The sequence below is a fragment of the Phocoena phocoena genome, chromosome 3 (assembly GCF_963924675.1).
Source record: "Phocoena phocoena chromosome 3, mPhoPho1.1, whole genome shotgun sequence".
Lineage (NCBI taxonomy): Eukaryota > Metazoa > Chordata > Mammalia > Artiodactyla > Phocoenidae > Phocoena > Phocoena phocoena.
In genome coordinates, this window is record NC_089221.1 from 32,885,816 (window position 1) to 32,904,259 (window position 18,444).

The 18,444-nt window shown below is 42.1% G+C and overlaps 1 pseudogene; it reads right to left on the bottom strand.

Annotated features, from left to right (window-relative positions):
- Positions 1-16,296: 16,296 nt before the first annotated feature.
- On the bottom strand, positions 16,297-16,469 carry LOC136121792 (U2 spliceosomal RNA; annotated as a pseudogene).
- Between the last annotated feature and the right edge of the window lie 1,975 nt (positions 16,470-18,444).

Consider the following 18,444-nt stretch of genomic DNA (forward strand, 5'->3'; position numbering starts at 1 on the left):
CATTCCTGTCTGTGAATAATAAAGAGGAACGGGAATAAATAGTTAGAAAAGCACTTGGGCTTTTAATATAGCATAGCCTTGCTCTAAATTATGCACTAGGGCTTCCCTGGTGACGCAGTGGTTGAGAGTCCGCCTGCCGATGCAGAGGACACGGGTTCGTGCCCCGGTCCTGGAGGATCCCACATGCCGTGGAGCGGCTGGGCCCGTGAGCCATGGCCGCTGAGCCTGCGCGTCCGGAGCCTGTGCTCCGCAACGGGAGAGGCCACAACAGTGAGAGGCCCGCGTACCGCAAAAAAAAAAAAAAAAAGTTTAAATTATGCACGAAACATGACTTTCCTTCAGAATCTAATGAATGAGACTATATAGAACAATATTTAAAACCAATATTTAAAAAACACTTAAATGTCCTTAAATTGTCATAATTACCGTTTAATATAATTATTCTGGTATTTTCCTTAATCCAGGTCATCCTACTCTCTCTTTATGGCGAGAAACCTCCAGATTATGCTCACACCCTGAGGGAATGTGATGTGTTAACTGGATACTCCTTCCTCTGTCCTTTACACTTATTATGTTATTTAATTCTCACAGCAACACTTCATTACAACTGAGACCTAGAGAAATTAAATAATTGGCCTCGGGCTACATAGCTAGTGAGTGGATTTGAGTTTTGGCAGTTCTACTCAGAGCCCAGGCTCTTAATCACTACCAATCTGCTCCTTTAATTCTGTTAACCTGTTCTGGAGCAGAGTTCCAATGATCTTAGTATAACAGTGTCAGGAACAAGCTCCCATCACTCCACAGAACAAAACAAAGAGAATACACCATCTTGTAAAAAGATTTCACTAAAAAGATCACTTGTACATTCCAGATAACTTCAGATGGCTTGTGAATCAGGTGAATTACACCCTTCAGCTAACTCCCTCAGCTTGGCTTTCCCAATATTAAATCACAGCTGGATTACTTTTACAACCTGTTTCTTAGGGGATGGGGGCACATTTCAAACATATTTGAACAAAAGAATTTTTAAGCCAGTATAATTGCCTCTTTTGATAGGAAAGAATGATGGAAATTAAATATTTTGAGTGCCCCTTAAAAGTATCAGTGTGTCACTAGGGGCTAGCCTATTATTTATTTCAGTTAATCTTTCCAAAGAATGTGTGAAGTAGTTATTATTATCTCCATTTGGCAGATGAGAAAACTGAGATTCAAGAAAGCTTACTAACTTTCCTAAGGCCACAAAAGGCAAAGCCGGATTATAAACCCAGATTTTTTTTGGTATTCAGAATCCACATCTATCATTTTAGGGTGCCCAAAGTTTCTTCTGTCGGATGCAGAATATGGTTTTTAATTTTAGGGATAGATTTGCATTAAGCTACCCACACTCTTGTATTCAAAGATGTGGGCTTGGGAAAGATGCCTTCCCCTAAGGATCTCTGCAAGAAAATGAATGTGGCAGAGGAGTGAGGGCTTGGAGATTTCTAGAATGGCATCTAGATGGATAGTGGTGCATTCACTGAGGATTTGACTTGCTTGAAAAACTGACTGACTGCAAAGGAATTTAATGAGTCCAATTTGGGAAATATTATGTTTGAAGTGACATTGGAACATACTGACACCGCTGGCTGGTAGGCAATTGGGAAGGGAGCTCAGGAGTGAAGTTTGGGCTTAAATTGGGAGCACACAGTGTACAGTTGAGGATTTGAGTTAGTGAGAGGATGAGATCTCCCGGGTTGAATATGTACAAAGAACAGAGGACCAAAGATAGAATTCTGTGAATTGCCAAAGCGCTGGGAGCTGAGAAGGAAGAGCCCGTGAAGGAGCCTGTAGAGCACTCTTGGAGGTAGGAGACCTTTCCAGGGGCCAGTGCCTGTGGAGAAAAAGCCGGGGAGACTTTCAAGTAGAAAGGAGCTGTCACTCATATACAACAATAAAGGTAATTGAAGACGATGAAAGCTGAAAAAAGGGTCACATGATAGAAAATTATATAGTAAGGCATGAGGGATACATTTTAAAAAAATAATGTGTTTTATTAATGGAGTTTCTAGACAGTGTTTTCAAATCACAGACAAAGCTATTTTTTCACTGTAGACCAACCTAACTATTACAAGCAATAGAAATCATACTGAAAAGAGAAAACCTGCTGGGAGATAATTAGGCATGCAGTACATAATCATTTGAGATGAGGTGAGTCTCCCGGCAAGCTTGAGGAACTGTATGGAAGCCTGTGCGGTTGGAGCAGAGTGAGTGAAGAGGAGAGCTGCAGAAGATGGAGTCAGAGAGAGAACCATGAGGGTAGAGAGCATGGGTCCTGAGAGATTACTGTGCAGACTAGGATGCCACTCTGAATGGGGTGGGAAACTTCAGTGGGATCCGAGCAGAGTAATGGCATGATCTGACATATGTTTTCGCAGAATCACATCCAGATGCTACGTTGGGAATAAAGTAGGGCAGACTAGTGGCAAAAAATGGGAGGACCACTTCAGAGACTATTGGGATCCAAGAGGGACATGACAGTGGCTTGGGCCAGAGTGGTAGTGGAACATGCGATGATAAGAAGTCAGACGGCCGATGTATTTTGAAGGCTAAGCCCACAGAGAAAACATCAGAATAGGAAATGGGGACTATAGACACACCACTTTCTTTCCTAAGATTTTTTTTTTTTTTTTCCCTGTAAAAAGTAGCTGGTTGGAGGTGGAAGCAGGGTTGAGATGAATTGTTTTCCAGGCTGGGAGAAATCAGAGCATATTTGTGTGATAATGAGAAAGCTGTAGCAGTAAGGAGAAAGTTAAAATGGGCTAATTGGCAGCGCGATGTCCTCGAATAGATGAGAAGGCAAGGGAGGGAGCTACGCCAATGGGAAAAAATGGCTCACTTCTACTCATTACTCTGGACTCTGACCAGGTAGGTCCCGAACTTTGCACGTACGGATGTCTTTTTAACATGAACGATTTTCAACGACTGTCTATGTTAGCTTTGTACTTTGAGTACTCATGGATGAAGAAAACAAAATTATGACTGTGTTGCTAATTATAACAGCTGTAAAGTTCCATTGAAGAAGAGTACAGTTATGTGAGAGGCATTGTTTTTGTTCAATCTAGCCCCAATGTTTGGTGCATACATAGACCACTATATCATTGGAAACCAAAGATTCATGCCTACTGCCCACTGCATGGCCCCTCGTTTTCTGAACATGCCCGGGCGCTTCTGCATGTGCAGTCTCCTTCAGGATGCCCTTGTATCTAACACATCCTTCAGGGTGTAGCACAGCTCCTGTTCCACAAATTATTTTCAGTCACAGGCTTCACCCTTTCTTTGCATTCCAGAAATTAATTTCTTCCTGTCCTTTACCTGTATTCTGGACCCTTAAATACTTTAAATCTGTGTCCTATGCAAACACATACTTGTCTACGCATCTTCTCTCCTCTATTACCTGAGATTATTTCAGCCTGAAATGATGTCTTGTTCATTTGGTTTCCCAGCAATGGACGGTTCAGTATTGAATGGAATGGAAATACTTGAAAACTGGATTTATTTTGTGGCATTCCAGAGGATGGAGTTAGTATTAGTGGGCAAAATTAAGAATATGATTTTGGCTTAATCGACGGAAAGACATTATAACATTTTGACATCTCAAAAATGGGAAAGACTATTATTTTAAAAACAAGTTCCAGGTAACTGAAAATAACAGACCCCAGTCAGTTCTCCCGACTACCATTTAAGCTTGGAGCGCTATACCAAGTGTATCATATATAGCATCACATTTAGTCTTTACACTAGTCCCACAAATGAGGAATTTTAATCATCCCCATTTTACTTTAAATGGTTAAGCAACTTGCCTCAGTACACAGCTTGTAGGTGACAGTGCTGGTATTGGAACTCAAGTCTGTGTGATGCCCAGGTCTAGATATTTGACTCAGATGCCTCGCTGTGTACGGGGGGTGGGATTCCCACATTGGGTAGGATGTAGGAATAGATAAACGTCTGAGGTTATAAAGGAATATACAGTTCTACGAAAATGCAAATTAGGTAGACTCCTATGCTTTTATGATAGTTTAGCAAGCCTGGTTTCCAAAAGAGAGCCAAGAGATAGAACCTAGTCTATCCATAGTGACGTGCCAAGATAATCTTTCACTTCGTTCATCTGCATTTATTCTTAGGTCCAAGTTATCCCTGATTCAGAATGAGAACAGGTCCACAGTCTTTGCTAACCGCATTATGATAGGATAAACACTGAGTGGGGCTTGGGGAGCTTAGAAGACCTCTGCCAATGTTGAGGACACTTTAGCTCTTCGAGCACTGGACACAACTCACAGACGCTGTCATTAATATTACCAGAATTCTCAGCATGTGCCTGCAGTAGGCAATTAATTTTATCTCCTCTCTCCTTCATCCTCTTCGAGTCCACACATACCTTAAGATACTTTCTAGAGTAGAAATAACCTAAAGATGTCATTTTTATTTGATACTGTGTCATCTATGAATATAAGAAAAAATACTGTATATTTATATGGTGAGCCATGGATCCAATTCTTCACAAAAAGCAGGTGCCATGTTTTTGTTTTTGTTTTTTTAAGTGCCATGTTTTTAAAAACGTTTTATTTTGGATGTTTTGTTCAAGAAAACATGCATTTACACGCATACAGTGGAACTAGAATAAAGAATGTTGACTAGAGAAATATCATTTATGCACTTTCTCATCATATTTCAAGATGTTTACTCTTTCAGCAAATAATCTGACTTGACATTTAGAATCTTGGAGCACGGAGAGAGGAATTAGCACCCCAGCCTTTTGTGCTTCTGCTGGCTACTTTGACAGTCCAGTCAGGATAAACGAAGAAAGCTTTATTCAAGTGAACATCAACTTCACTTTTCATTGAACTATGACCTTAAAAAACCAACCTTTTAACTTCCTTCAGGGAGCCCTGTGACTGACTGCCTTGTCAGCAAGCTACTTTTCCTGAACCTAAGTTATTTCCTTTCCTACAGAGAAAAATTGCTGTTATCACTTCCAACCCTTTCAGTAATGGCCATTTTCATGTATAGTTTACCCTTTCAAAAAAAAAAAAAAAGAATGTCTTTTCCTTTTTGCTTATTTGCTAAAAAATTGTTTATCCTAAAGAAAAATGTAAGGATATAAGCATATTTCATGGTCTATGGAAAAATCCGCATTTGCAGAGATTTCTGATCCAAGAGACGGCTAAAAGTTCTCTAAAACACCTATTTTAAGACATTCATTTCAATTATCTAAACATAAGAAAAACATGGTCTGGTTAAAGCCAGCATCACCCAAGTTACTTCCCAATTTATCTCATTACCTTTTTTTTTTTTTTTTTTTCAGTTTCTATTCTGCATACTTTTCTCTAACATTTAACACTGGGGCTACATCTGTCTTGTTTGACATAACCCCAGCCTTGGCTTTTGAAACCTGGTGCAACCTGATTTCTCCTCTTACTGATTTTTCTCACCCTTTTTCCCCAGCTCCTCTCTCGCCTCTTCTGGCCCTTTAAATGTTCTATCCTCAGCAACCTGCTCTGTTTCTACATATTCTAACTGGACATTCTCACATCCACTCGCCTAGCCTCAAGCCTTGTCTACTCACTGATTGTTCCTACATTTAACCTAGACTTCTCTCTTGAACTCCTGCCCAGATACCTCCTAGATGTCCCACAGTTCACCTCCAGCTTAACATGTCCCAAACTGCACCCAGTATCTTCCTCTCAGCCAGATTTTCCTGTTCTCCTTATCTCATGAATACTTTCATGCACCCAGACACCCAAGCTTAAAATCACTGAGTAATTCTCCTCTGAAAGATTTCTCCTATCTGTCCCTCCTCTTCCTTCCCGATGCTGTATTAGTTCAGGCACTAACCAATTCTCCCCCAGGTGATCACACCTGTTTCCTAACTCCCTGGTTTCTTATCCTTGTCTACCTTGATGTCAGAGACTTATTATGAAAATGACATTCGGTGTAACATCTTTTTGCTTTAAAACCTTTGATATTCCCTATTTCATATACAGGAAAACCCCAAACCCCTTCACAGACAATTTAAAGCTATCTGCAGTGTAGACTCAAGTGACCCTGCTGGGCCCATCTTTTACCGTCACCCCACCCCAAAGTCATGTGTGCTAAATTCAGCATAATGTCTATATCTTTTTGTCATTGCACATGCCATTATTATCTCTACCTGAGAGGTTTTCCTCTATTTTCTTTTCCCTACCTAATGACTGATGCCATTCATTTTTCAAGAGCCCCACCACATGCCATCTCTTCTTTGACGTCTCCCCTGGCTTCTGCAGGAGCACGTCCTCTGTCTGCTCTTAGAGCCCTTAGCCTACCTTCCCACTAGCATTAGGATGCCCAATTGTAAACATTACACAACAGTGAAGGACTCTTAAAGAGCAGGGCATATGTCTCCTTCTCGCATTACAAAAGTCTATCATTATGTCTGATTTGTGATAAACTTTTAGTTCTTATTTATTTGTTAAAGAAATGGAATTAATAGGTAATAATGAAAAATCTTAAGAATGGCCCACCTGATTCCAAATATCTGTCCTAAATATTTATGGTTACTCCATATTTTCTTTCTTCCAAAGATCTTTGTTCACTTCTAATCTATAACAAGCTATCAGTGGGGCACCTGGGATTGGCAACCAGGACCCAAGACTGAGGACAGAGAAAGAATTCAATAACTTCGCTGACAGACACTGGAGTCAGAGCCAACATTCTTAAGAGATGATGGGTGTGGCCAGCAGCTACCAGCCTCAATCCGCTACATTATAAAACTGGGAGCTAGAGAGAGAGAGGTGGTAAATCTAAGGGTCATTAGAGTACAGTGTGTGTGAGATGAGAGGCAATTCCCTCCCCTTCCCATGGGGAATGGAAATGCGGGTACCCGGTCTTTCTCCCTAAAACCTCCTTAGGGGTTCTAAGAGAATTATTCACAAAGACTGTTGTATCCTTTGGTTCCCTATTTGAGCATTTCTGAGGAAAAGGACTTGTGAATTTATCATGGGAGCAGGGGAGATGAGTATTAGTGAGAGCGGGGCTAGAGGGGGGCAGTGTTAAACTGGGGGCACCCGGTTTAATGGCCAAGACAAGAGATGTCTGTGGGCCAAGTGGATGCTACTTAGAATGTAACTGAGGTTGTTTCACGCCAGTTCCAATACAGTTTTCCCACCACACTCCAGCTGCAGAAGACTGTGGAGTATATGGCCAGTGACAAGAGCTGAGGGGCTTGAATGGCTGAGATGGATTTCTAACTTCCCAAATCATTGGGGCTCAAAGGACTCCTACCTCTAGTCCCCAGAGACAGCCAGAGTCTGGAGGCCTGCCTCCAGAGGGCATAAATGGCCAGGCTGTGTCCACAGAAGCAGCACTTACCAAGAGAGAGACATTATGGTGGTGGCCTGTTCGCACGATGCTCTCCTCGTTCCCTGACTTACCTCTCAGCACAACACCCTGGCAGGGGAATCCTAGAAGGGGGATACAAGGTGGTGGTGCCCTGAAGCAGCCCTCCAGACAGGCAGGGCACCGGTTCATGCTTGTGCTGGGTAAAGTGGAGGAGGGCAGAAGGTGAAGATCAACTCATGTTTAATGACTGGCTGGACTGAGGTTTAATATCTGAAAACAACTGGAAAATTATGGAGCTGCCCCAGTTGCCTGAGCAGATCCACGACCCAGCAGAGAACTACTACTTGATATAGTACAATTGGGAAGAATGATTTAGAAACACAAAGGCTTTATATTTCCTGTTGAGTGAACACTGCTTTATAAATTAGGTACGTGTGGAAACCCACTTAAATTCAGAGACACTCTGCACAGAAAGAACAAAATTCAACCTCAAACCACTATCAAAGCAAAACTTCCATTACTGATTTATCCCTGAATCTGACAGGTAACACCATTCACTAATGTCCCTAGTGGGCCCTCTGGGGGTCAGAATGTGGTCAGAGGTTCCCATGGAGGACATGCAGAAATGAAGTCTTGCTCTGACCCAGAGGGGCTCACAGGATAAAGATTAAGTGAAGATATATGGCAGCTCCTACTCAGCTCACAGTTTAGAATGGGTACCTAAGCAGTTTCAGGATGATCTGGAACTTTCTGGAACCACTGAGAACTCTGCTGATTAGTATATCAGGAGATATTCAATATATTATAGAAGCCAGCCATGTTTGGAAATAGCTGATATGTTTGTTCTTCTCTCAAGAGCAGGAATGCAAAGTATTTCATGATGCTACAGAATATTAACAGTAATTTCTCCCAGAATTCTTCTGAGGGAAGACTAGGCCATCCTTGAACTCCTTCTAATTCTCTCTCTGTTACCTCAACTCTTGCACCTCCATCGTATACATACATATTGCATAATGTAGACTCTGTTCCTGCCAGTCCTTTACCAGTCTATTTTCTGACCAATTTCTTGCTTTCTCGGATCATTTTCCCATAATGCCTCTGAAAATCTGAGGCACTCTGCTGTAATAGAATTCCTTGCATCATATAATATTAGTCTTTCAGGTATTGGATTACCCATACACCTGTTTGTAGAGGTCTTTGATTTTTCAGCTCCCTCCCTGAAAGATGCCTCTTCTCCTCTTGAATCTTTTGTGTTCCAGCCATTCCCCGTTATCTCCCTCTTCTCTGGGACTCAATTTCCCTGAACTTCAGCATTCTCTTTAGCCAGCTTTCCCTGGAAGCCTATTTTACTACTCCTGGGGGCATCCTTGACAACATATAAGCAACAGCCACAGAAATGTGTACGAGAAACCCCAATAACTGTCAAAGTTCAGCTTCAGAAGGTTTCATACATACGGGTTCTGTTGATGCTAGAAGGAACCAAGTAATCAGAGGTAGGCAGCCATGAGAATTAGCTAAAATGCACTAACATTTTCAATAGTAACATATGGTTACAGATAGTAGAGTATACACATAGTAACAACACAGTCATTTTAATCCGTAACTCTGTGTGAAGTCACATTGTGTGTTTTAATGTAGGACCTCAAAACAACCCAATAAGAAATCGAGCAAAGACTGTTTCTAATGATAAGCAGTGAGTCTGGTCTCCCAACCTCTCCCTCAATTTTTAAATGGGCCCAAGTAATTTAAAAACCAGAATTACTGGACAGAAGTAGTCTGGGCAGCCCTGATATACCTTGTGTGGTAAGGATAGGTGAATTTTGGTGCGGCAATTACAGTGGCTCTTTTTTACGTCCTGGAAGTCCAATTTTAAACATCCGCTTCCATCGGGGACTCTGGGATTGCAATAAACAGTATGAGATACGCGTTATTACACGGTGATGGAAGTAATCATGGAATACTCTTATGCTTTGCAGATGCTTGCAACTTCTTCCCTTTTGATGTAAAATATAACATGAGGTCTTTGCATTAAAATCAGAGGTATAAAATTTGCTAGCACCTGTAAATATTTTATTCTTTAGGTACTCCCTGGTCCTGAAAATAAAAGGTAGGGAACGTTGACTGAATTTCAGAAATCACCTCCATCCAAGAAGAAACCACCCAGTTTCTTTATCATAACAGCTCCCCCTGCTGCTTCAAAGTGAAGGTTTCGTGATTGTTTGCCGTTTTCCTTTCATTCTTTGAGGGACTCTGGAAACATGGCTGGAAAACATTATCCTCAACTGAACCGTAGCCAGGAAAGTCTCAGGAGAGAATTCTTTCCTGACATAAAATTAAACCTGGCTTCAGCATATCTTTGGGGGGAAAAAGGAGGAAAACTTACTGTTGATGTTTCTTGGCTTGGCTTTCTTTCTGTTCTTAAAGCAACATTATTTTTAAAATCTGTAACAAAACCTGTCAACTGCCAAGTCAGCCCAAGCCTCCCAGCCTCTCTCAGCTCAGCTCTCTCCGTCTTGCCCTCTTCCGTTGCCTCACTCCACACAAACTTGGCAAAATTTATCCATAAACAGATGCCTTTTAACTCACCGATGTTAGGAGCAGTGGCTCTCTCTCTGCCGTGGAAGGGAACCTGGTGCCGAAAGTCCCACGGAGTCCCAGGCACGGGTGGCACCGATGTGGCAGCAGAGCCGCGGAGTGACCAGACCTCCAGGTGACTTGTCTTTCAGCCCTGCCCCATCGATAGCTGTCTCACGACTTCAGAGGTGGCTCAGGAACAATTGGCCGCAGGCAATATATTTTCAGGTCCAACTGGATGCACTGCTTACTGAGAGCGGAAAATCTGGAAGCTGTGGTTGGAGAAGGCCTTCGCCTCTCTGTGCCTGTGGTAGATGGTGTGATGAACATTATCGTGTGACCTGATGCCACTGGTGGGGAGATGCCAAGTTATTCACCCAAGGGGCAGATGTTGTTAGAATCATTGACTTTAAAAAAAAAAAAAGAATTGCCTCCATCAGGGCTCTGATGCTCTGGTGGATGAAAGAGATCTTGCATCTCAAGATTAGCCCATTTTGAGCTTATTTTTGTGTATGGTGTTAGGGAGTGATCTAATCTCATACTTTTACATGTACCTGTCCAGTTTTCCCAGCACCACTTATTGAAGAGGCTGTCCTTTCTCCACTGTACATTCCTGCCTCCTTTATCAAAGATAAGGTGACCATATGTGCGTGGGTTTATCTCTGGGCTTTCTATCCTGTTCCATTGATCTATCTTTCTATTTTTGTGCCAGTACCATACTGTCTTGATTGCTGTAGCTTTGTAGTATAGACTGAAGTCAGGGAGCCTGATTCCTCCAGCTCTGTTTTTCATTCTCAAGATTGCTTTGGCTATTCGGGGTCTTTTGTGTTTCCATACAAATTGTGAAATTTTTTGTTGTAGTTCTGTGAAAAATGCCAGTGGTAGTTTGATAGGGATTGCATTGAATCTGTAGATTGCTTTGGGTAGTAGAGTCATTTTCACAATGTTGATTCTTCCAATCCAAGAACATGGTATATCTCTCCATCTATTTGTATCATCTTTAATTTCTTTCATCAGTGTCTTATAATTTTCTGCATACAGGTCTTTTGTCTCCTTAGGTAGGTTTATTCCTAGATATTATTTAAAGACCTAAATGTAAGGCTAGAAACTATCAAACTCTTAGAGGAAAACATAGGCAGAACACTCTATGACATAAATCACAGCAAGATCCTTTGTGACCCACCTCCTAGAGAAATGGAAATAAAAACAAAAATAAACAAATGGGACCTAATGAAACTTCAAAGCTTTTGCCCAGCAAAGGAAACCATAAACAAGACCAAAAGACAACCCTCAGGATGGGAGAAAATATTTGCAAATGAAGCAACTGACAAAGGATTAATCTCCAAAATTTACAAGCAGCTCATGCAGCTCAATAACAAAAAGACAAACAACCCAATCCAAAAATTGGCAGAAGACCTAAATAGACATTTCTCCAAAGAAGATATACAGACTGCCAACAAACACATGAAAGGATGCTCAACATCATTAATCATTAGAGAAATGCAAATCAAAACTACAATGAGATATCATCTCACACCAGTCAGAATGGCCATCATCAAAAAATCTAGAAACAATAAATGCTGGAGAGGGTGTGGAGAAAAGGGAACACTCTTGCACTGCCTGGTGGGAATGTGAATTGGTAAGCCACTATGGAGAACAGTATGGAGGTTCCTTAAAAAACTACAAATAGAACTACCATATGACCCAGCAATCCCACTACTGGGCATATACCCTGAGGAAAACATAATTCAAAAAGAGTCATGTACCAAAATGTTCATTGCAGCTCTATTTACAATAGCCCAGAGATGGAATCAACCTAAGTGTCCATCATCGGATGAATGGATAAAGAAGATGTGGCACATGTATACAATGGAATATTACTCAGCCATAAAAAGAAATGAAATTGAGCTATTTGTAATGAGGTGGATAGACCTAGAGTCTGTCATATAGAGTGAAGTAAGTCAGAAAGAGAAAGACAAATACCGTATGCTAACACATATATATGGAATTTAAGGAAAAAAATGTCGTGAAGAACCTAGGGGTTAGACAGGAAAAAAGACACAGACCTACTAGAGAATGGACTTGAGGATATGGGGAGGGGGAAGGGTAAGCTGTGACAAAGCGAGAGAGAGGCATGGACATATATACACTACCAAACGTAAGGTAGATAGCTTGTGGGAAGCAGCCTCATAGCACAGGGAGATCAGCTCAGTGCTTTGTGACCACCTGGAGGGGTGGGATAGGGAGGGTGGGAGGGAGGGAGATGCAAGAGGGAAGAGATATGGGAACATATGTATATGTATAACTGATTCACTTTGTTATAAAGCAGAAACTAACACACCATTGTAAAGCAATTATACTCCAATAAAGATGTAAAATAAATAAATAAATAATAATAAAAAGAAAAAACAATAAAAATAAAAAGATTAGCCCAGACATACTAACTAAACCAGTGCTGGCCTGGGGTCACTCTTTTCTCTGGCATGACCTTCCTTTCTATTCCCATCAAAATCAATGACTTAGAAAGTTTGTCTATGGTGTGAGAGGATTACAGCAAGTACACTAACACCTGTCAGAAGTTTTGTACAATAGCACACAGCATGATCATTATGGGTTCAGGAATTTTCAGGCATTGGTGTCTGGCTCTGAATCTACTACTCTTATTAAAATGCATCTGTAGGATAATAGAATGCTGTGTTTGGCATTATCTAGTTAAACTGTACTCTGTGTAGACCAGGGAACAGTATATGACACACTCCATGTACTCTGTAGGGAAAGGGGCAGAGATGGGGTGCTAGGATGCTAACACACTGAGAACTTGCCTGTGTGGTCTGGTTTAAGACCTAATTGTTCTCCTTGCTTAAGAACTTCTCCTTCAACTGGCCTATATAAAAGGCTGCTTTTTGGAGGTGAAGGTATTCTCCATCTGAGGCATTCATTTAAAATTTAAATATTTCAGAACAGGATAGTAAAGTAACATTTTACAGCGAGCTGTGTTTTTAGAGGAAACACCTAGCCAGTTGCCTAGCTAGGCCCTGAGGACAGGATGACATTGTGAAGTGGTTCTCTGAAGAAGGTGAGTTGAAGCAGAAGGGTCAGGAAGAGGCAGTGGGTGTCACCTGGGAGGGTCTGGGAGGACCTGGAAGGGAATCACAGGTGGGGACACCTGGGCATCTTGGGGACAAAATGAGAGCACTGTGAGCTGGGGCTTGGTCAATAGGGATGGAAATTGTGGGATCTTGTGAAGAGAGAGGTGCAAGGAGAGTAGGCTCTAAAGACAAATCCGACTTCTCTTTCACAGTTTTCTGAGGCCTAACCTGAGAATTGGTCCTGCGTCCCTCAATGTCCAGACACTTACAAAGTGATTTCATTGTTTTGCATCCTAACAGGTGACTTTCCTCTTCATCTGCTTGATCAGGTCTTAGAATAAAGACTAGGGAGTTGGGTTCTGGAAGAGAGGGCACAGTTCATTCCAGCTGTCGCAACTTTAGCCTGCCTGTCATCATCTCCTTCCTGGATAGGAGCAGTATTATTCTCCTCTCCACTCCCCCTGTTCCAGATTCATCTCATCCAAAGGCAACGCTGATGGTGTCACGAGCCTACTAAAAGATATTAAATGTTTATATTTGGTCAACTGAATGATTTCTCACCTGTAGTAGATAGGTTTATTGTTACCAACTATTTAGCCCTCTTTCCTGAGAGAGGACCATACATCCTCTTTCATGGCAATGTGACTTTTAGTGCTTCCTGTGTTGGAGGGGTATCTTTTGCTCTGTTGATGTCAGGGTTGGCCATATGATTTATTTTTGCCAATAGAATATGAGCAGATATGACATATGGCTTGTTTCTGGCAGAAGCTTCAAAAGCCATCATATGTTTCGGCCAGTCCTTTGCCTTGGGAAACCAGGTTTCCCAAGTGGGAGCAGATCCTTCAGTCTGAGTCGAAGAATAAGATGAGAAGACACATGATATGGAGTCATAGCAGCCACCAGCAGGGAACACAGATGAGAAACAAATGTCTGTTGCTGTAAGCCACTGAGATTTGGGGTTTGCTTGGTACAACAGCAGAATTAACTCATATAAATCCATTCCACAATTTATCCTCAACTTACTTTTCTAGACTTACATGGCATTACAACAGCACATGTACCCTACACTCCAGCCAATCTAGAAGAATTTCCATTCCCCAGCCTCTGTGTTTCTTTTATTATTCTCCTAGCTCAAATTGCCTGTCCCCAATCTTCAACAAATCTCACTTTAGAGAATCTTCCAGCTAGCTCTAAATCTAACTCACCTACAAAATCTTTCTGAATGTCTTGGTTTGAAATGATTTTTCCATTTTCTGAATTCCCACGACCATTCATGGTTATGCTACCTATCACTCTATTCATTAATAATAAAAACACTATTTATAGAGCATGTACTACATACCAGGGATAGCTGTACACATATGTGTATCTATGAATACCAGATGTTGGTTTTTACCATCTGTGTTTGTAGACACTAAGATGGGGTAAAAACAAAAAGGCTTGGGCTTCCCTGGTGGCACAGTGGTTGAGAATCTGCCTGCTAATGCAGGGGACACGGGTTCGAGCCCTCTGGGAGGATCCCACATGCCGCGGAGCAACTAGGCCCGTGAGCCACAACTACTGAGCCTGCGCATCTGGAGCCTGTGCTCCGCAACAAGAGAGGCCGCGATAGTGAAAGGCCCACGCACCGCGATGAAGAGTGGCCCCCGCTTGCCACAACTAGAGAAAGCCCTCGCACAGAAATGAAGACCCAACACAGCAAAAATAAATAATTAATAAACTCCTACCCCCAACATCTTCTAAAAAAAAAAAAGGGCTTATTGTGGGTGAAAAACCTGTAAAGATAAAAGGGGAGGAAGTAGTAGAAAGTGGCAAGAGTCTTCCTACCACAGTGATCATCTGACACCTGTGGAAGACAGGGAGGACGGAAGCTTGGGTAGAAAGTTTCGAGCTGCAATGCAATTCCAAGAAATGTTCTGCCAAGTCAGTGGGAGTCTTTAAACCAAAGTCATCTTTGGGAGGAAGGGGTCTTATATCTCAAATGACCTGCAATTGTCCCCCTATCATGCTTGGCCATTAGCTGGGAGCAGCCTTGTGGGAATATATTATAGTGGATCCCAAACAACAAGAGCTGGGGTTGTTCGTCAGTGATGTTCCTACAACATAAAAGATGAACAGTTCTTTATCATGGCCATCACATCCACATTAGCTTATTGAATCTTCACAAAAACCCTATGAGGTTAGGACTGGTATCATTTTTGCTTTAAAGTAAGGACACGGAGGCCTAGAGAGGTTAAGTGACTTTATTGCCATCACCCAGCTAGTAATGGGCTGGAGCCTGAGCTTGTCCTCTAAGCTATCATTGTAAGCGCATGAATGAGTTAAATGTACTTTGGTGTTGCCTGTGAGAAGGTGGAAAACTGAGCGGACAGTGATCAATGCCACTCTTGCTCTTGTTGGATCCAGAAATGCACAAGCCTCCCTCCAGTTTTCATGACACAAAAGCTCTTCCCCTATCTGTGGGTCAAGGAATAGAACCAGATGTTTCTGATAAAATATTATGAAATATTTTATGAATAAAACAGCTCCACAGAAGTGCTTCCTAAAACCCTAAGGAAACAGGGTTCTCAGATGCTTTATCCTATAATTCTTGTTTTTCTTTTTAAGAGAAGGAGGTTGAGAATAGGGTGGTTGATCAGAAGAACAAGGTTTCAGAACTCTCAGCAGGGTTGGAGAAGAGGTCCAAGAGAATACAGAGAGCCTTATGGGGTAAGAGACTGGAAATGTGGAAGAGCTGGCAGGCCCCGGCTCCTTGAGACCACAGGCATAGGGCACCCCGAGGGGCAGGATGGCAGGGACCGACCATTTAAGGCATAACCACCTGGTGGTCAGGCTGGCTTGAATTAGGGAAGAGCACGGAGCCTGTAAGGCGGCTGAAGTTTCTGTTACCTGGAGACGTTACTTCCACAGAGCCGATAAAACTAGCTCTTGGATTTAGGGTTGCTGCCACTCTGAGAGCTACTGAAAAAAGTCCTTGGGCCAATGACAGCAACAGCATAGAGTGGTAATAATGAAGACACTCACCAATAACTTGCTTAAAAACCCGCAAAGGTCAGTGCCATACTCAAACTAAAGAGAGCCACCCACCGGCTGCAAGTTGGCAGATGAGACCAAAATGGGGAGAAAAGGAAACAAGACCGCCCTGCCAAGGTATGGTGGGTGGAGCCAAGGCTGCATGAAACCTCGCGAGAAAAACAGTACCTCACTCTGGAAGGGCAAAGAGGAGCAAAGCGATGAAGAAAAGGTGAGGAAGGCAAAGTCTGCTCTTCGTTGTTATGAGAGGAGGTGCACCATTCCTGGAAAATACCAGGTCCAGGTGTGGCATGAATGGAGCAAAGTCCTATTCCAATTCCCAGCTCCACAAATGTGCTCCATTTACTGTATTGTCCTCAGATATTAACCTGATGAGAGCAGATACTACACTTGATCGTAGCCAAAAGGCCGGGAAGCGATTCTTTCCTGTAATTCCTGAGCCATTATTCCAGTCCTATTTCCTGCTGCATCTAATCGATGTGTTGTTATAGTAAGCCTATTGTTTTGGTCTTCTGAATCCATATTTTTTTTTCTCCTGAGATTAATTTTTTTCTTTCTTGTTATGTTTCCCATTATTGAGAAGTTGTGAATGGTCTTGCTGAGAAAAGCTGATAAGGACTGACTCAGATAGATAGTTGGTATTTTGAAAGGAGACCAACTACTTTCTCCACCCCTGAAAACAAATAAAGAAAAGAAAACAGAAGGACTTTTAGGGTTAGGGTAAGTAAACCATTGTTTCCTATATTCCTATAAACCAAGCACCTTTTTCTTACCTTTCTCTTTGGGTCCAGCTTAAAAAAACAAAGCAAAACAAAAACACCCAACAAATAACTCACAGCCACTTGATTATATGTATATCTATTATATATATATATATATATATAAAATCAAATATGTGTATTATATATACACATATATATATAATAGAGAGATGAGTATATGGTATGATATATAGCTTTATCTATATATATGGTATGAATACACAAGATAGACTTCTTTCTACTGCAGTAGGTGGGGTTATGTAGAATGCTGGCATGTGGTAGAATCAAAACACTTCCTAGGGCGAATGCTATCTGCAGAAGTTGCAAGGAGAAACTAAAAGACACCAAGCAAGCAACCATACAGTCAACCTCCCAAATCCTCCCTGGATCCTTGCACTTATCACTGTTCCCCTGACCACAGTGTGTGGCATTTTACTTTTCAGCTCTGGGTCAAGACCTGCCCTGGACATGGCACTGGAGGTGGGATCAACTATCCTATAAACTCCTTTAACGTGTGCCATAAACAAGCCTAGTTAATGCGCTTATAATTAAAAGGCATTTTTCTCCCACTGCCACTTTAAGATGAATTCATTGATGAAGCTTTTTTTTTTTTCTGTCTGCCTTTGGAAGAAAACTATCAAGCACCATGACATTTCTGGTCATCCTCATTTTATAAAAAGAGACCTCCGAATCTCCTAAGTCTTATTTTAGAAATTAGGATCTTCAGTCATAATATGTTAATTAACACTACGATTTGCATTTGCAGATAAGACTTGTTCTCCATTTGCTAGCGGTGGCACTGGACAAGTCTGTCTTTGGAGAAAAGGATGTGATGGGTTTCTTGCTTCTTTGCCCATCTTTCCTGTCACCCAATAGCTGTTCTTTCTGACTCGGGGCTGAAAATAGGAGAGGAAAGACAGATAAAGGGGAAAGAAAAAATCCACTTAATTGTCCTGCCTGTAAGCTGGCTTCTTGTGCTCATAGCCTCACAGATGGTCCTCCAGACTCACGACCTGCTCGGCCCCTCGGACAGTAACAGACAACAGTTCTCTTTACCTTTGACCTATTGTTCCTATTACCCCTCAGCCTCTGATTTTCAGGTGCTTCATTTTACACAGTTCCTCTCAGTCCCAATTCCCTTGTCCTCTGGCAGAAGTTCTTTAAGGCACGTCTTTAGGATCCCACATAAAAGGGTCCCCAGCAGGCATCCCTTCCCCGGAGCCTCCACCTGGCTGTAGGCATGCCAGATCTTGACTTGCAGTCAGAGGGGAGCAAAGTTATCTCCTAGCCACAGTTCTCTCTGCTCCCCCCAGAGCACCAGAGGGAATTTGGTATGTGTCAGAGGAACCTCCCAAACCCAGCAACAAAAGCAGTTTCTCAGAGCTGTCTCCTTTGAAAGCCCTCCCACTAGACTCCAAGTCAGGACCCAGGTCTCACCTTCACCCCTTGCCATGGGGTGGAGGGTAGAACTCAAAGTACAGCTTTTTCTATCTAAAGCTTTCTCTTAAAATCTTCCTCTTAATTTCCAGTTTGGGGAATCTTTTTACCCTTGAAGTGGGTCAAGGCCCCAAATTATGTACCTGGTTCTGAGCAATTTCCTTTGAAGTTTGCATCTTGATTTTCAGCCTCTCCTC